Here is a 17,734-nt window from a genome sequence, read left to right as displayed (position 1 = left end):
TGAAGAACCACGGGAAAGATGAGAAGATCCAACACAATACACTTCAGTATCTGGTTTTAATGTAACGCTTTGAAATGATAGATACAGACACTGACATTGACACAGTATGTGGTGAAGCATTTCTGCTAGTGAATATACAACGTCCAGTCGTGAGAAATGTGGATAAATAAAATAAAATAAAATTAAATTAAATTAAATTAAATTAAATTAAATTAAATTAAATTAAATTAAATTAAATTAAATTAAATTAAATTAAATTAATATGCATTTTATGTCTGAGGAAAAAAAACATTCACCATTGTAACATGTTCAATAGAGAAATTGATAGAAAGTGTAGAATATACTTAAAGCACTAGTGAAACTTAAATATGAATGAATGAATAAATAAATAAATAAATAAATAAATAAATAAATTTTATCACTTGGTTTGTCCCAGAGGAAGAGGCGAGTGCTGGCTGTGGCAGAAACACCACACTTCTTCCTAACATCATATCGTAGGACAAACTGACCGCTGCCTCTCAGTACAACTCCACCTTCTTTCTTCTTCCCCATTTTCATTCAGTCTCTTCTCTAAATCAGACTGCTGTCCTCCTGTCCAATCACACACCAGTCTTTAAACCCTGCACTCTGCATCAGGACGCTCTGAGTCAGCGTCTCCAACAGCGTGTGTGCTTCAGATGAACCACAGAAAGGTTTTTACTGTCCAGCGTCACTTCTCCCCATCTGAGACACTCTCACAGTTCAGACAAGAGCAGGCGTGTCCCACAGGTGGAACCCTCTCACAGTTCAGACTAGAGTGGGTGTGTCCCACAGGTGGAACGACACATAGACAAGATGTGAGAGTGATAGGTGAGAAAGGAGAAGACAAAACTAACATCATGAAGGAGAATGAAATCAAGGGAGTGTCCAGCAAATGTACGTGTTGATCATATTCAGGGACAAAAACACAAGGACACACACGTGAAACATGAGTTTATTTACAGCGGTGAGTTTATTTACAGTAAATTGTTAGAAAATCATTTTCGAGGGTGCTGTAACTCGACTTCAGTCTCCGTTGCTTTTACACCGCCTGAAAGGTTTCAGGTAGACGAGAAGACACGTCGTGTCACGTTCATGGTTTTGTTGGCTGTCGGTGGAACAGTGATTTTCTTTCCTTAAGCGGGATGTTAGACTCTCGTCCAATCAGATAGCAGTGTTCAGACTCCGCCCTCTGAAAGAGGACTACCTGCACAGGTCTGTTTTACGCCAATAGCTCGAAGAGTTTGTGAGGTTTAGACGGAAGGAAGACGACGCCAAGTTAACACACCCCCAGGTTCTGCTTTTCTACCACAGCTAGAAGAACAAGCTGCGTACGATTCTGTAGAGCCGATATATAACGTTTATAACCGTCACTAAAGTCCTTACAGGACTGGTGTTTTGGTTGAGGTTGATAGCTTCATGTCCCTCATTGATTTGAAGACACACGACTTCATGTCTGATGTAAGTGACCGATCGTGGAGCCATTGTGAGCAGAGTGCTACGGCTGGAGGACATTTCAGGTCAGAATGGGATTTTTCGATTTGTGCGTGCGTATTTATTACTGCCGCATTACGCGGCCGCCTTCGCACCTTCCTCCAAGCTCCGCCCTCTGAATGAGGACTCCCTGCACAGGTACGCTTCACCTCAGTGTCTCAACAAGTGTGTGCTGTTCAGACGTGTGTTTACTCTCTGAGTCGCCACGGCCCTGCAGCAATTTCAGCTAACAACAGGAGGTTTAACTCCAGGTTTTATCGGCCGATTCGGGAATAAAAACCTCGTCTGATTGTTGACGAAACCAAACAGAAATGAACAAAGCGGACATCATGAAGAACCACGGGAAAGATGAGAAGATCCAACACAATACACTTCAGTATCTGGTTTTAATGTAACGCTTTGAAATGATAGATACAGACACTGACATTGACACAGTATGTGGTGAAGCATTTCTGCTAGTGAATATACAACGTCCAGTCGTGAGAAATGTGGATGAATAAAATAAAATAAAATAAAATAAAATAAAATAAAATAAAATAAAATTAAATTAAATTAAATTAAATTAAATTAAATTAAATTAAATTAAATTAAATTAATATGCATTTTATGTCTGAGGAAAAAAAACATTCACCATTGTAACATGTTCAATAGAGAAATTGATAGAAAGTGTAGAATATACTTAAAGCACTAGTGAAACTTAAATATGAATGAATGAATAAATAAATAAATAAATAAATAAATAAATAAATAAATAAATTTTATCACTTGGTTTGTCCCAGAGGAAGAGGCGAGTGCGGGCTGTGGCAGAAACACCACACTTCTTCCTAACATCATATCGTAGGACAAACTGACCGCTGCCTCTCAGTACAACTCCACCTTCTTTCTTCTTCCCCATTTTCATTCAGTCTCTTCTCTAAATCAGACTGCTGTCCTCCTGTCCAATCACACACCAGTCTTTAAACCCTGCACTCTGCATCAGGACGCTCTGAGTCAGCGTCTCCAACAGCGTGTGTGCTTCAGATGAACCACAGAAAGGTTTTTACTGTCCAGCGTCACTTCTCCCCATCTGAGACACTCTCACAGTTCAGACAAGAGCAGGCGTGTCCCACAGGTGGAACCCTCTCACAGTTCAGACTAGAGTGGGCGTGTCCCACAGGTGGAACCCTCTCACAGTTCAGACTAGAGTGGGCGTGTCCCACAGGTGGAACCCTCTCACAGTTCAGACTAGAGTGGGCGTGTCCCACAGGTGGAACCCTCTCACAGTTCAGACTAGAGTGGGCGTGTCCCACAGGTGGAACCCTCTCACAGTTCAGACTAGAGTGGGCGTGTCCCACAGGTGGAACCCTCTCACAGTTCAGACTAGAGTGGGCGTGTCCCACAGGTGGAACCCTCTCACAGTTCAGACTAGAGTGGGCGTGTCCCACAGGTGGAACCCTCTCACAGTTCAGACTAGAGTGGGCGTGTCCCACAGGTGGAACCCTCTCACAGTTCAGACTAGAGCAGGCGTGTCCCACAGGTGGAACCCTCTCACAGTTCAGACTAGAGTGGGTGTGTCCCACAGGTGGAACGACACATAGACAAGATGTGAGAGTGATAGGTGAGAAAGGAGAAGACAAAACTAACATCATGAAGGAGAATGAAATCAAGGGAGTGTCCAGCAAATGTACGTGTTGATCATATTCAGGGACAAAAACACAAGGACACACACGTGAAACATGAGTTTACTTACAGCAGTGAGTTTATTTACAGTAAATTGTTAGAAAATCATTTTCGAGGGTGCTGTAACTCGACTTCAGTCTCCGTTGCTTTTACACCGCCTGAAAGGTTTCAGGTAGACGAGAAGACACGTCGTGTCACGTTCATGGTTTTGTTGGCTGTCGGTGGAACAGTGATTTTCTTTCCTTAAGCGGGATGTTAGACTCTCGTCCAATCAGATAGCAGTGTTCAGACTCCGCCCTCTGAAAGAGGACTACCTGCACAGGTCTGTTTTACGCCAATAGCTCGAAGAGTTTGTGAGGTTTAGACGGAAGGAAGACGACGCCAAGTTAACACACCCCCAGGTTCTGCTTTTCTACCACAGCTAGAAGAACAAGCTGCGTACGATTCTGTAGAGCCGATATATAACGTTTATAACCGTCGCTAAAGTCCTTACAGGACTGGTGTTTTGGTTGAGGTTGATAGCTTCATGTCCCTCATTGATTTGAAGACACACGACTTCATGTCTGATGTAAGTGACCGATCGTGGAGCCATTGTGAGCAGAGTGCTATGGCTGGAGGACATTTCAGGTCAGAATGGGATTTTTCGATTTGTGCGTGCGTATTTATTACTGCCGCATTACGCGGCCGCCTTCGCACCTTCCTCCAAGCTCCGCCCTCTGAATGAGGACTCCCTGCACAGGTACGCTTCACCTCAGTGTCTCAACAAGTGTGTGCTGTTCAGACGTGTGTTTACTCTCTGAGTCGCCACGGCCCTGCAGCAATTTCAGCTAACAACAGGAGGTTTAACTCCAGGTTTTATCGGCCGATTCGGGAATAAAAACCTCGTCTGATTGTTGACGAAACCAAACAGAAATGAACAAAGCGGACATCATGAAGAACCACGGGAAAGATGAGAAGATCCAACACAATACACTTCAGTATCTGGTTTTAATGTAATGCTTTGAAATGATAGATACAGACACTGACATTGACACAGTATGTGGTGAAGCATTTCTGCTAGTGAATATACAACGTCCAGTCGTGAGAAATGTGGATGAATAAAATAAAATTAAATTAAATTAAATTAAATTAAATTAAATTAAATTAAATTAAATTAAATTAAATTAAATTAAATTAAATTAATATGCATTTTATGTCTGAGGAAAAAAAACATTCACCATTGTAACATGTTCAATAGAGAAATTGATAGAAAGTGTAGAATATACTTAAAGCACTAGTGAAACTTAAATATGAATGAATGAATAAATAAATAAATAAATAAATAAATAAATAAATAAATAAATAAATAAATAAATAAATAAATAAATTTTATCACTTGGTTTGTCCCAGAGGAAGAGGCGAGTGCTGGCTGTGGCAGAAACACCACACTTCTTCCTAACATCATATCGTAGGACAAACTGACCGCTGCCTCTCAGTACAACTCCACCTTCTTTCTTCTTCCCCATTTTCATTCAGTCTCTTCTCTAAATCAGACTGCTGTCCTCCTGTCCAATCACACACCAGTCTTTAAACCCTGCACTCTGCATCAGGACGCTCTGAGTCAGCGTCTCCAACAGCGCGTGTGCTTCAGATGAACCACAGAAAGGTTTTTACTGTCCAGCGTCACTTCTCCCCATCTGAGACACTCTCACAGTTCAGACAAGAGCAGGCGTGTCCCACAGGTGGAACCCTCTCACAGTTCAGACTAGAGTGGGCGTGTCCCACAGGTGGAACCCTCTCACAGTTCAGACTAGAGTGGGCGTGTCCCACAGGTGGAACCCTCTCACAGTTCAGACTAGAGTGGGCGTGTCCCACAGGTGGAACCCTCTCACAGTTCAGACTAGAGTGGGCGTGTCCCACAGGTGGAACCCTCTCACAGTTCAGACTAGAGTGGGCGTGTCCCACAGGTGGAACCCTCTCACAGTTCAGACTAGAGTGGGCGTGTCCCACAGGTGGAACCCTCTCACAGTTCAGACTAGAGTGGGCGTGTCCCACAGGTGGAACCCTCTCACAGTTCAGACTAGAGTGGGCGTGTCCCACAGGTGGAACCCTCTCACAGTTCAGACTAGAGCAGGCGTGTCCCACAGGTGGAACCCTCTCACAGTTCAGACTAGAGTGGGTGTGTCCCACAGGTGGAACGACACATAGACAAGATGTGAGAGTGATAGGTGAGAAAGGAGAAGACAAAACTAACATCATGAAGGAGAATGAAATCAAGGGAGTGTCCAGCAAATGTACGTGTTGATCATATTCAGGGACAAAAACACAAGGACACACACGTGAAACATGAGTTTATTTACAGCAGTGAGTTTATTTACAGTAAATTGTTAGAAAATCATTTTCGAGGGTGCTGTAACTCGACTTCAGTCTCCGTTGCTTTTACACCGCCTGAAAGGTTTCAGGTAGACGAGAAGACACGTCGTGTCACGTTCATGGTTTTGTTGGCTGTCGGTGGAACAGTGATTTTCTTTCCTTAAGCGGGATGTTAGACTCTCGTCCAATCAGATAGCAGTGTTCAGACTCCGCCCTCTGAAAGAGGACTACCTGCACAGGTCTGTTTTACGCCAATAGCTCGAAGAGTTTGTGAGGTTTAGACGGAAGGAAGACGACGCCAAGTTAACACACCCCCAGGTTCTGCTTTTCTACCACAGCTAGAAGAACAAGCTGCGTACGATTCTGTAGAGCCGATATATAACGTTTATAACCGTCGCTAAAGTCCTTACAGGACTGGTGTTTTGGTTGAGGTTGATAGCTTCATGTCCCTCATTGATTTGAAGACACACGACTTCATGTCTGATGTAAGTGACCGATCGTGGAGCCATTGTGAGCAGAGTGCTACGGCTGGAGGACATTTCAGGTCAGAATGGGATTTTTCGATTTGTGCGTGCGTATTTATTACTGCCGCATTACGCGGCCGCCTTCGCACCTTCCTCCAAGCTCCGCCCTCTGAATGAGGACTCCCTGCACAGGTACGCTTCACCTCAGTGTCTCAACAAGTGTGTGCTGTTCAGACGTGTGTTTACTCTCTGAGTCGCCACGGCCCTGCAGCAATTTCAGCTAACAACAGGAGGTTTAACTCCAGGTTTTATCGGCCGATTCGGGAATAAAAACCTCGTCTGATTGTTGACGAAACCAAACAGAAATGAACAAAGCGGACATCATGAAGAACCACGGGAAAGATGAGAAGATCCAACACAATACACTTCAGTATCTGGTTTTAATGTAACGCTTTGAAATGATAGATACAGACACTGACATTGACACAGTATGTGGTGAAGCATTTCTGCTAGTGAATATACAACGTCCAGTCGTGAGAAATGTGGATGAATAAAATAAAATAAAATAAAATTAAATTAAATTAAATTAAATTAAATTAAATTAAATTAAATTAAATTAAATTAAATTAAATTAAATTAAATTAAATTAAATTAATATGCATTTTATGTCTGAGGAAAAAAAACATTCACCATTGTAACATGTTCAATAGAGAAATTGATAGAAAGTGTAGAATATACTTAAAGCACTAGTGAAACTTAAATATGAATGAATGAATAAATAAATAAATAAATAAATAAATAAATAAATAAATAAATAAATTTTATCACTTGGTTTGTCCCAGAGGAAGAGGCGAGTGCTGGCTGTGGCAGAAACACCACACTTCTTCCTAACATCATATCGTAGGACAAACTGACCGCTGCCTCTCAGTACAACTCCACCTTCTTTCTTCTTCCCCATTTTCATTCAGTCTCTTCTCTAAATCAGACTGCTGTCCTCCTGTCCAATCACACACCAGTCTTTAAACCCTGCACTCTGCATCAGGACGCTCTGAGTCAGCGTCTCCAACAGCGTGTGTGCTTCAGATGAACCACAGAAAGGTTTTTACTGTCCAGCGTCACTTCTCCCCATCTGAGACACTCTCACAGTTCAGACAAGAGCAGGCGTGTCCCACAGGTGGAACCCTCTCACAGTTCAGACTAGAGTGGGCGTGTCCCACAGGTGGAACCCTCTCACAGTTCAGACTAGAGTGGGCGTGTCCCACAGGTGGAACCCTCTCACAGTTCAGACTAGAGTGGGCGTGTCCCACAGGTGGAACCCTCTCACAGTTCAGACTAGAGTGGGCGTGTCCCACAGGTGGAACCCTCTCACAGTTCAGACTAGAGTGGGCGTGTCCCACAGGTGGAACCCTCTCACAGTTCAGACTAGAGTGGGCGTGTCCCACAGGTGGAACCCTCTCACAGTTCAGACTAGAGTGGGCGTGTCCCACAGGTGGAACCCTCTCACAGTTCAGACTAGAGTGGGCGTGTCCCACAGGTGGAACCCTCTCACAGTTCAGACTAGAGCAGGCGTGTCCCACAGGTGGAACCCTCTCACAGTTCAGACTAGAGTGGGTGTGTCCCACAGGTGGAACGACACATAGACAAGATGTGAGAGTGATAGGTGAGAAAGGAGAAGACAAAACTAACATCATGAAGGAGAATGAAATCAAGGGAGTGTCCAGCAAATGTACGTGTTGATCATATTCAGGGACAAAAACACAAGGACACACACGTGAAACATGAGTTTATTTACAGCGGTGAGTTTATTTACAGTAAATTGTTAGAAAATCATTTTCGAGGGTGCTGTAACTCGACTTCAGTCTCCGTTGCTTTTACACCGCCTGAAAGGTTTCAGGTAGACGAGAAGACACGTCGTGTCACGTTCATGGTTTTGTTGGCTGTCGGTGGAACAGTGATTTTCTTTCCTTAAGCGGGATGTTAGACTCTCGTCCAATCAGATAGCAGTGTTCAGACTCCGCCCTCTGAAAGAGGACTACCTGCACAGGTCTGTTTTACGCCAATAGCTCGAAGAGTTTGTGAGGTTTAGACGGAAGGAAGACGACGCCAAGTTAACACACCCCCAGGTTCTGCTTTTCTACCACAGCTAGAAGAACAAGCTGCGTACGATTCTGTAGAGCCGATATATAACGTTTATAACCGTCGCTAAAGTCCTTACAGGACTGGTGTTTTGGTTGAGGTTGATAGCTTCATGTCCCTCATTGATTTGAAGACACACGACTTCATGTCTGATGTAAGTGACCGATCGTGGAGCCATTGTGAGCAGAGTGCTACGGCTGGAGGACATTTCAGGTCAGAATGGGATTTTTCGATTTGTGCGTGCGTATTTATTACTGCCGCATTACGCGGCCGCCTTCGCACCTTCCTCCAAGCTCCGCCCTCTGAATGAGGACTCCCTGCACAGGTACGCTTCACCTCAGTGTCTCAACAAGTGTGTGCTGTTCAGACGTGTGTTTACTCTCTGAGTCGCCACGGCCCTGCAGCAATTTCAGCTAACAACAGGAGGTTTAACTCCAGGTTTTATCGGCCGATTCGGGAATAAAAACCTCGTCTGATTGTTGACGAAACCAAACAGAAATGAACAAAGCGGACATCATGAAGAACCACGGGAAAGATGAGAAGATCCAACACAATACACTTCAGTATCTGGTTTTAATGTAACGCTTTGAAATGATAGATACAGACACTGACATTGACACAGTATGTGGTGAAGCATTTCTGCTAGTGAATATACAACGTCCAGTCGTGAGAAATGTGGATGAATAAAATAAAATAAAATTAAATTAAATTAAATTAAATTAAATTAAATTAAATTAAATTAAATTAAATTAAATTAAATTAAATTAAATTAAATTAAATTAATATGCATTTTATGTCTGAGGAAAAAAAACATTCACCATTGTAACATGTTCAATAGAGAAATTGATAGAAAGTGTAGAATATACTTAAAGCACTAGTGAAACTTAAATATGAATGAATGAATAAATAAATAAATAAATAAATAAATAAATAAATAAATAAATAAATAAATAAATAAATTTCATCACTTGGTTTGTCCCAGAGGAAGAGGCGAGTGCTGGCTGTGGCAGAAACACCACACTTCTTCCTAACATCATATCGTAGGACAAACTGACCGCTGCCTCTCAGTACAACTCCACCTTCTTTCTTCTTCCCCATTTTCATTCAGTCTCTTCTCTAAATCAGACTGCTGTCCTCCTGTCCAATCACACACCAGTCTTTAAACCCTGCACTCTGCATCAGGACGCTCTGAGTCAGCGTCTCCAACAGCGTGTGTGCTTCAGATGAACCACAGAAAGGTTTTTACTGTCCAGCGTCACTTCTCCCCATCTGAGACACTCTCACAGTTCAGACAAGAGCAGGCGTGTCCCACAGGTGGAACCCTCTCACAGTTCAGACTAGAGTGGGCGTGTCCCACAGGTGGAACCCTCTCACAGTTCAGACTAGAGTGGGCGTGTCCCACAGGTGGAACCCTCTCACAGTTCAGACTAGAGTGGGCGTGTCCCACAGGTGGAACCCTCTCACAGTTCAGACTAGAGTGGGCGTGTCCCACAGGTGGAACCCTCTCACAGTTCAGACTAGAGTGGGCGTGTCCCACAGGTGGAACCCTCTCACAGTTCAGACTAGAGTGGGCGTGTCCCACAGGTGGAACCCTCTCACAGTTCAGACTAGAGTGGGCGTGTCCCACAGGTGGAACCCTCTCACAGTTCAGACTAGAGTGGGCGTGTCCCACAGGTGGAACCCTCTCACAGTTCAGACTAGAGCAGGCGTGTCCCACAGGTGGAACCCTCTCACAGTTCAGACTAGAGTGGGTGTGTCCCACAGGTGGAACGACACATAGACAAGATGTGAGAGTGATAGGTGAGAAAGGAGAAGACAAAACTAACATCATGAAGGAGAATGAAATCAAGGGAGTGTCCAGCAAATGTACGTGTTGATCATATTCAGGGACAAAAACACAAGGACACACACGTGAAACATGAGTTTATTTACAGCAGTGAGTTTATTTACAGTAAATTGTTAGAAAATCATTTTCGAGGGTGCTGTAACTCGACTTCAGTCTCCGTTGCTTTTACACCGCCTGAAAGGTTTCAGGTAGACGAGAAGACACGTCGTGTCACGTTCATGGTTTTGTTGGCTGTCGGTGGAACAGTGATTTTCTTTCCTTAAGCGGGATGTTAGACTCTCGTCCAATCAGATAGCAGTGTTCAGACTCCGCCCTCTGAAAGAGGACTACCTGCACAGGTCTGTTTTACGCCAATAGCTCGAAGAGTTTGTGAGGTTTAGACGGAAGGAAGACGACGCCAAGTTAACACACCCCCAGGTTCTGCTTTTCTACCACAGCTAGAAGAACAAGCTGCGTACGATTCTGTAGAGCCGATATATAACGTTTATAACCGTCGCTAAAGTCCTTACAGGACTGGTGTTTTGGTTGAGGTTGATAGCTTCATGTCCCTCATTGATTTGAAGACACACGACTTCATGTCTGATGTAAGTGACCGATCGTGGAGCCATTGTGAGCAGAGTGCTACGGCTGGAGGACATTTCAGGTCAGAATGGGATTTTTCGATTTGTGCGTGCGTATTTATTACTGCCGCATTACGCGGCCGCCTTCGCACCTTCCTCCAAGCTCCGCCCTCTGAATGAGGACTCCCTGCACAGGTACGCTTCACCTCAGTGTCTCAACAAGTGTGTGCTGTTCAGACGTGTGTTTACTCTCTGAGTCGCCACGGCCCTGCAGCAATTTCAGCTAACAACAGGAGGTTTAACTCCAGGTTTTATCGGCCGATTCGGGAATAAAAACCTCGTCTGATTGTTGACGAAACCAAACAGAAATGAACAAAGCGGACATCATGAAGAACCACGGGAAAGATGAGAAGATCCAACACAATACACTTCAGTATCTGGTTTTAATGTAACGCTTTGAAATGATAGATACAGACACTGACATTGACACAGTATGTGGTGAAGCATTTCTGCTAGTGAATATACAACGTCCAGTCGTGAGAAATGTGGATGAATAAAATTAAATTAAATTAAATTAAATTAAATTAAATTAAATTAAATTAAATTAAATTAAATTAAATTAAATTAAATTAAATTAAATTAATATGCATTTTATGTCTGAGGAAAAAAAACATTCACCATTGTAACATGTTCAATAGAGAAATTGATAGAAAGTGTAGAATATACTTAAAGCACTAGTGAAACTTAAATATGAATGAATGAATAAATAAATAAATAAATAAATAAATAAATAAATAAATAAATAAATAAATAAATTTTATCACTTGGTTTGTCCCAGAGGAAGAGGCGAGTGCTGGCTGTGGCAGAAACACCACACTTCTTCCTAACATCATATCGTAGGACAAACTGACCGCTGCCTCTCAGTACAACTCCACCTTCTTTCTTCTTCCCCATTTTCATTCAGTCTCTTCTCTAAATCAGACTGCTGTCCTCCTGTCCAATCACACACCAGTCTTTAAACCCTGCACTCTGCATCAGGACGCTCTGAGTCAGCGTCTCCAACAGCGTGTGTGCTTCAGATGAACGACAGAAAGGTTTTTACTGTCCAGCGTCACTTCTCCCCATCTGAGACACTCTCACAGTTCAGACAAGAGCAGGCGTGTCCCACAGGTGGAACCCTCTCACAGTTCAGACTAGAGTGGGCGTGTCCCACAGGTGGAACCCTCTCACAGTTCAGACTAGAGTGGGCGTGTCCCACAGGTGGAACCCTCTCACAGTTCAGACTAGAGTGGGCGTGTCCCACAGGTGGAACCCTCTCACAGTTCAGACTAGAGTGGGCGTGTCCCACAGGTGGAACCCTCTCACAGTTCAGACTAGAGTGGGCGTGTCCCACAGGTGGAACCCTCTCACAGTTCAGACTAGAGTGGGCGTGTCCCACAGGTGGAACCCTCTCACAGTTCAGACTAGAGTGGGCGTGTCCCACAGGTGGAACCCTCTCACAGTTCAGACTAGAGTGGGCGTGTCCCACAGGTGGAACCCTCTCACAGTTCAGACTAGAGCAGGCGTGTCCCACAGGTGGAACCCTCTCACAGTTCAGACTAGAGTGGGTGTGTCCCACAGGTGGAACCCTCTCACAGTTCAGACTAGAGTGGGCGTGTCCCACAGGTGGAACCCTCTCACAGTTCAGACTAGAGTGGGCGTGTCCCACAGGTGGAACCCTCTCACAGTTCAGACTAGAGTGGGTGTGTCCCACAGGTGGAACGACACATAGACAAGATGTGAGAGTGATAGGTGAGAAAGGAGAAGACAAAACTAACATCATGAAGGAGAATGAAATCAAGGGAGTGTCCAGCAAATGTACGTGTTGATCATATTCAGGGACAAAAACACAAGGACACACACGTGAAACATGAGTTTATTTACAGCGGTGAGTTTATTTACAGTAAATTGTTAGAAAATCATTTTCGAGGGTGCTGTAACTCGACTTCAGTCTCCGTTGCTTTTACACCGCCTGAAAGGTTTCAGGTAGACGAGAAGACACGTCGTGTCACGTTCATGGTTTTGTTGGCTGTCGGTGGAACAGTGATTTTCTTTCCTTAAGCGGGATGTTAGACTCTCGTCCAATCAGATAGCAGTGTTCAGACTCCGCCCTCTGAAAGAGGACTACCTGCACAGGTCTGTTTTACGCCAATAGCTCGAAGAGTTTGTGAGGTTTAGACGGAAGGAAGACGACGCCAAGTTAACACACCCCCAGGTTCTGCTTTTCTACCACAGCTAGAAGAACAAGCTGCGTACGATTCTGTAGAGCCGATATATAACGTTTATAACCGTCGCTAAAGTCCTTACAGGACTGGTGTTTTGGTTGAGGTTGATAGCTTCATGTCCCTCATTGATTTGAAGACACACGACTTCATGTCTGATGTAAGTGACCGATCGTGGAGCCATTGTGAGCAGAGTGCTACGGCTGGAGGACATTTCAGGTCAGAATGGGATTTTTCGATTTGTGCGTGCGTATTTATTACTGCCGCATTACGCGGCCGCCTTCGCACCTTCCTCCAAGCTCCGCCCTCTGAATGAGGACTCCCTGCACAGGTACGCTTCACCTCAGTGTCTCAACAAGTGTGTGCTGTTCAGACGTGTGTTTACTCTCTGAGTCGCCACGGCCCTGCAGCAATTTCAGCTAACAACAGGAGGTTTAACTCCAGGTTTTATCGGCCGATTCGGGAATAAAAACCTCGTCTGATTGTTGACGAAACCAAACAGAAATGAACAAAGCGGACATCATGAAGAACCACGGGAAAGATGAGAAGATCCAACACAATACACTTCAGTATCTGGTTTTAATGTAACGCTTTGAAATGATAGATACAGACACTGACATTGACACAGTATGTGGTGAAGCATTTCTGCTAGTGAATATACAACGTCCAGTCGTGAGAAATGTGGATGAATAAAATAAAATAAAATAAAATTAAATTAAATTAAATTAAATTAAATTAAATTAAATTAAATTAAATTAAATTAAATTAAATTAAATTAATATGCATTTTATGTCTGAGGAAAAAAAACATTCACCATTGTAACATGTTCAATAGAGAAATTGATAGAAAGTGTAGAATATACTTAAAGCACTAGTGAAACTTAAATATGAATGAATGAATAAATAAATAAATAAATAAATAAATAAATAAATAAATAAATAAATAAATAAATAAATAAATTTTATCACTTGGTTTGTCCCAGAGGAAGAGGCGAGTGCTGGCTGTGGCAGAAACACCACACTTCTTCCTAACATCATATCGTAGGACAAACTGACCGCTGCCTCTCAGTACAACTCCACCTTCTTTCTTCTTCCCCATTTTCATTCAGTCTCTTCTCTAAATCAGACTGCTGTCCTCCTGTCCAATCACACACCAGTCTTTAAACCCTGCACTCTGCATCAGGACGCTCTGAGTCAGCGTCTCCAACAGCGTGTGTGCTTCAGATGAACCACAGAAAGGTTTTTACTGTCCAGCGTCACTTCTCCCCATCTGAGACACTCTCACAGTTCAGACAAGAGCAGGCGTGTCCCACAGGTGGAACCCTCTCACAGTTCAGACTAGAGTGGGCGTGTCCCACAGGTGGAACCCTCTCACAGTTCAGACTAGAGTGGGCGTGTCCCACAGGTGGAACCCTCTCACAGTTCAGACTAGAGTGGGCGTGTCCCACAGGTGGAACCCTCTCACAGTTCAGACTAGAGTGGGCGTGTCCCACAGGTGGAACCCTCTCACAGTTCAGACTAGAGTGGGCGTGTCCCACAGGTGGAACCCTCTCACAGTTCAGACTAGAGTGGGCGTGTCCCACAGGTGGAACCCTCTCACAGTTCAGACTAGAGTGGGCGTGTCCCACAGGTGGAACCCTCTCACAGTTCAGACTAGAGTGGGCGTGTCCCACAGGTGGAACCCTCTCACAGTTCAGACTAGAGTGGGCGTGTCCCACAGGTGGAACCCTCTCACAGTTCAGACTAGAGCAGGCGTGTCCCACAGGTGGAACCCTCTCACAGTTCAGACTAGAGTGGGTGTGTCCCACAGGTGGAACGACACATAGACAAGATGTGAGAGTGATAGGTGAGAAAGGAGAAGACAAAACTAACATCATGAAGGAGAATGAAATCAAGGGAGTGTCCAGCAAATGTACGTGTTGATCATATTCAGGGACAAAAACACAAGGACACACACGTGAAACATGAGTTTATTTACAGCAGTGAGTTTATTTACAGTAAATTGTTAGAAAATCATTTTCGAGGGTGCTGTAACTCGACTTCAGTCTCCGTTGCTTTTACACCGCCTGAAAGGTTTCAGGTAGACGAGAAGACACGTCGTGTCACGTTCATGGTTTTGTTGGCTGTCGGTGGAACAGTGATTTTCTTTCCTTAAGCGGGATGTTAGACTCTCGTCCAATCAGATAGCAGTGTTCAGACTCCGCCCTCTGAAAGAGGACTACCTGCACAGGTCTGTTTTACGCCAATAGCTCGAAGAGTTTGTGAGGTTTAGACGGAAGGAAGACGACGCCAAGTTAACACACCCCCAGGTTCTGCTTTTCTACCACAGCTAGAAGAACAAGCTGCGTACGATTCTGTAGAGCCGATATATAACGTTTATAACCGTCGCTAAAGTCCTTACAGGACTGGTGTTTTGGTTGAGGTTGATAGCTTCATGTCCCTCATTGATTTGAAGACACACGACTTCATGTCTGATGTAAGTGACCGATCGTGGAGCCATTGTGAGCAGAGTGCTACGGCTGGAGGACATTTCAGGTCAGAATGGGATTTTTCGATTTGTGCGTGCGTATTTATTACTGCCGCATTACGCGGCCGCCTTCGCACCTTCCTCCAAGCTCCGCCCTCTGAATGAGGACTCCCTGCACAGGTACGCTTCACCTCAGTGTCTCAACAAGTGTGTGCTGTTCAGACGTGTGTTTACTCTCTGAGTCGCCACGGCCCTGCAGCAATTTCAGCTAACAACAGGAGGTTTAACTCCAGGTTTTATCGGCCGATTCGGGAATAAAAACCTCGTCTGATTGTTGACGAAACCAAACAGAAATGAACAAAGCGGACATCATGAAGAACCACGGGAAAGATGAGAAGATCCAACACAATACACTTCAGTATCTGGTTTTAATGTAACGCTTTGAAATGATAGATACAGACACTGACATTGACACAGTATGTGGTGAAGCATTTCTGCTAGTGAATATACAACGTCCAGTCGTGAGAAATGTGGATGAATAAAATTAAATTAAATTAAATTAAATTAAATTAAATTAAATTAAATTAAATTAAATTAAATTAAATTAAATTAAATTAAATTAAATTAATATGCATTTTATGTCTGAGGAAAAAAAACATTCACCATTGTAACATGTTCAATAGAGAAATTGATAGAAAGTGTAGAATATACTTAAAGCACTAGTGAAACTTAAATATGAATGAATGAATAAATAAATAAATAAATAAATAAATAAATAAATAAATAAATAAATAAATAAATAAATTTTATCACTTGGTTTGTCCCAGAGGAAGAGGCGAGTGCTGGCTGTGGCAGAAACACCACACTTCTTCCTAACATCATATCGTAGGACAAACTGACCGCTGCCTCTCAGTACAACTCCACCTTCTTTCTTCTTCCCCATTTTCATTCAGTCTCTTCTCTAAATCAGACTGCTGTCCTCCTGTCCAATCACACACCAGTCTTTAAACCCTGCACTCTGCATCAGGACGCTCTGAGTCAGCGTCTCCAACAGCGTGTGTGCTTCAGATGAACCACAGAAAGGTTTTTACTGTCCAGCGTCACTTCTCCCCATCTGAGACACTCTCACAGTTCAGACAAGAGCAGGCGTGTCCCACAGGTGGAACCCTCTCACAGTTCAGACTAGAGTGGGCGTGTCCCACAGGTGGAACCCTCTCACAGTTCAGACTAGAGTGGGCGTGTCCCACAGGTGGAACCCTCTCACAGTTCAGACTAGAGTGGGCGTGTCCCACAGGTGGAACCCTCTCACAGTTCAGACTAGAGTGGGCGTGTCCCACAGGTGGAACCCTCTCACAGTTCAGACTAGAGTGGGCGTGTCCCACAGGTGGAACCCTCTCACAGTTCAGACTAGAGTGGGCGTGTCCCACAGGTGGAACCCTCTCACAGTTCAGACTAGAGTGGGCGTGTCCCACAGGTGGAACCCTCTCACAGTTCCACCTGTGGAACACGCCTAGAGTGGGCGTGTCCCACAGGTGGAACCCTCTCACAGTTCAGACTAGAGTGGGCGTGTCCCACAGGTGGAACCCTCTCACAGTTCAGACTAGAGCAGGCGTGTCCCACAGGTGGAACCCTCTCACAGTTCAGACTAGAGTGGGTGTGTCCCACAGGTGGAACGACACATAGACAAGATGTGAGAGTGATAGGTGAGAAAGGAGAAGACAAAACTAACATCATGAAGGAGAATGAAATCAAGGGAGTGTCCAGCAAATGTACGTGTTGATCATATTCAGGGACAAAAACACAAGGACACACACGTGAAACATGAGTTTATTTACAGCGGTGAGTTTATTTACAGTAAATTGTTAGAAAATCATTTTCGAGGGTGCTGTAACTCGACTTCAGTCTCCGTTGCTTTTACACCGCCTGAAAGGTTTCAGGTAGACGAGAAGACACGTCGTGTCACGTTCATGGTTTTGTTGGCTGTCGGTGGAACAGTGATTTTCTTTCCTTAAGCGGGATGTTAGACTCTCGTCCAATCAGATAGCAGTGTTCAGACTCCGCCCTCTGAAAGAGGACTACCTGCACAGGTCTGTTTTACGCCAATAGCTCGAAGAGTTTGTGAGGTTTAGACGGAAGGAAGACGACGCCAAGTTAACACACCCCCAGGTTCTGCTTTTCTACCACAGCTAGAAGAACAAGCTGCGTACGATTCTGTAGAGCCGATATATAACGTTTATAACCGTCGCTAAAGTCCTTACAGGACTGGTGTTTTGGTTGAGGTTGATAGCTTCATGTCCCTCATTGATTTGAAGACACACGACTTCATGTCTGATGTAAGTGACCGATCGTGGAGCCATTGTGAGCAGAGTGCTACGGCTGGAGGACATTTCAGGTCAGAATGGGATTTTTCGATTTGTGCGTGCGTATTTATTACTGCCGCATTACGCGGCCGCCTTCGCACCTTCCTCCAAGCTCCGC

Source organism: Hemibagrus wyckioides, linkage group LG23 (assembly GCF_019097595.1).
Source record: "Hemibagrus wyckioides isolate EC202008001 linkage group LG23, SWU_Hwy_1.0, whole genome shotgun sequence".
In the NCBI taxonomy this organism is placed as follows: Eukaryota; Metazoa; Chordata; class Actinopteri; order Siluriformes; family Bagridae; genus Hemibagrus; species Hemibagrus wyckioides.
The sequence above is the reverse complement of the archived record's forward strand: the minus strand, read 5'-3'. Positions refer to the sequence as shown.